Here is a 2,211-nt window from a genome sequence, read left to right on the forward strand (position 1 = left end):
GAGGCAGCAGGAGGTGCCCGCCTGTGCCACTGCCATCCATCCGGAAGCACCAGCAAAGCTGCGGAGCTGAAGGGATGAGGAACACCCCACTGCAGAAATGAGCTTTCTGAGCATTTCATATGCAGGGCGGGCTGCTGTGGTCACCAGGCCATCTTCTCTATGTCTAAAAATACTCTTGAGCTGAGCATAAAGCTGCTTTTTGTCCCTCCGCAGGAAAAGGAGAACATGCCACTGCCAGGACAAGGTCAGAGACCACGAAGGAAGGGGAGGGGAGGACACCGGATGGCAGAGAGGAACTGAGAGGAGCTAGGCTATGCCCAGTCATTTCTGCAGCCTCCTCTCACCCTCCTAAAGCAACCCAAAATCAGGTGTTGTGCTGGAGGCACTCCTCAGCACACTCTTCATGGGAGCCACTGCACTCTCCAAGACCCTGCAGAAGTATGACTGCTCAAGCCTTCCTACTCCTCAGCTCTTACAAAACCGACCAAGCTCAGCACAGAAGGTGCTCAGGACATCGAGGAAGCCCTGAAGATGGTTCATTTTAGTTCCCATAGTCTATAGAAACAGCTCGGGCTCCAGCAGCCTAACTGTGCTGACATCAACGTCTAGAGCAGAAATGTTCTCTCCTGCACCTCCTTAAACCCTGCAGAAAACTGTCAGCAAACATGGCAATTAATCACACAGGGCTTGCAAATCTGCTTCCTCCAGCGAGGACACCAACACAGGGCCCAGCCCACATGGACTTCTCTTCTCCAGGTAGCATGTGGGATAGAAAGAGCCCGACTAGACACAAGGGATAAGACAGCGTGGGAGCCCAGCACTGCAAACCAAGAAAAAATAAAGGAAAAGGACAGCGAAATTCAAGCTGTCCCTCTGGAAAGGAAGGAGAAAGCCAAACAAACCAAGTCCCAGCGAACACACACCAAATTTCTGCGCTGGCTCGCCTCCAGAGCAAGCAAGTCCGTTCCCAATCGGTTGTCGGTATGCAAAGGCAGATAAGGCACCAGAGCGAGCCGGCAGCCAGATTAACTCACTTCTGCATTTTATAGCGGGCTGTTTGGAACCCTTCAGAGCCACGAGCACGCTCTTGAGCCGATCCCAAAATGAGGTGAGGTTTGTGATGGGGTCCGACCCTCCTGGGGGCCATGTCTTCATCTCACAAACCATGGTGGGGTGGAGGTCCCCCGGCAGGGTCGGCTGCGGGCAGGGATGGCAGCACCATGAGAAGCCACGGCGTCACTGCCGGGACCACTGCGGGCGAGTTTTCCGTCACGTGACGTAACGGCTATATTTGTGTCGGCTGAGTTTATGGCCGCGAGAACTGTTACAGAGAGGGTTTTGTATCTTAAAAATAAAAAAATAAAAAAAAAATTATAAATCAAGCAAAATTCGACAGCAGCCTGGCTGGCACACTCATGGCCAGTTTCCAGAACAAGCTGCAAATCTTCGAACACAACAATTTTCCCTTTTTAAATTTGCCCTTTCTAAAGGAGACTCCAGATGAGGTTTGGGTTTGTTTTTTTGGGTTGTTTTTTTTTTTTGGTGTTTCAGGTGGGTTTTTTTAAAAAAAAAAAAAAAATTGCACTTGGGAAAGCCCCCACTCCAGACCACCCCCAGGCTGCAGGAAGCTTCATCAGCTGCAAACCTTCCCACTGCCGGGGCTTTCTGCAGGCACAGGGCTGCTGGCCCAGTCCACACAGTCACTGGCCCATTCAGGCTGGTACCAGGCCACTGTGACACTTGCCAGTGGTGGCTTTGTCAGCACACTGTCATCTGCACAACGAACTGGGTCAAAAATTAACTCAGTAAAGAAGCTGGACCTGGCTCTGGCTGGGTTGTTCCAACACAGGACCAGCATACACAGTCACAGCAGGCTCTGGGGGCATGGGTGGCTCAGTCCCATGTCAGTGGGAAGGCTGAGCCGGCAGCCACAGCTGGGCTGCATGCTGCCAGGCCGTTTCAGTCCAGTTCCTCTTTCCCAGCCACATCAGATGGGAAGATGGGTTCTTTTAGCCGAGACCAAACTTGCTCCTGGGGAGCGTGAGTGGCCAGCCAGCCCAGCCCCATGGCACCCCCTTGACCAGGCTGCTACCTGTGGCTCAGGTGGGAGCATCCTCCTGCCCCATGGGGAGGGCAGTCCTGCTCAGCGCAGGTGACGGGGGAACAGAGCGGCAGCCAGCCCACACGCTCACCCATGTCGAGCTGAAGAAG

This window comes from Mesitornis unicolor, unplaced genomic scaffold, assembly GCF_000695765.1.
Source record: "Mesitornis unicolor isolate BGI_N332 unplaced genomic scaffold, ASM69576v1 scaffold32921, whole genome shotgun sequence".
In the NCBI taxonomy this organism is placed as follows: Eukaryota; Metazoa; Chordata; class Aves; order Mesitornithiformes; family Mesitornithidae; genus Mesitornis; species Mesitornis unicolor.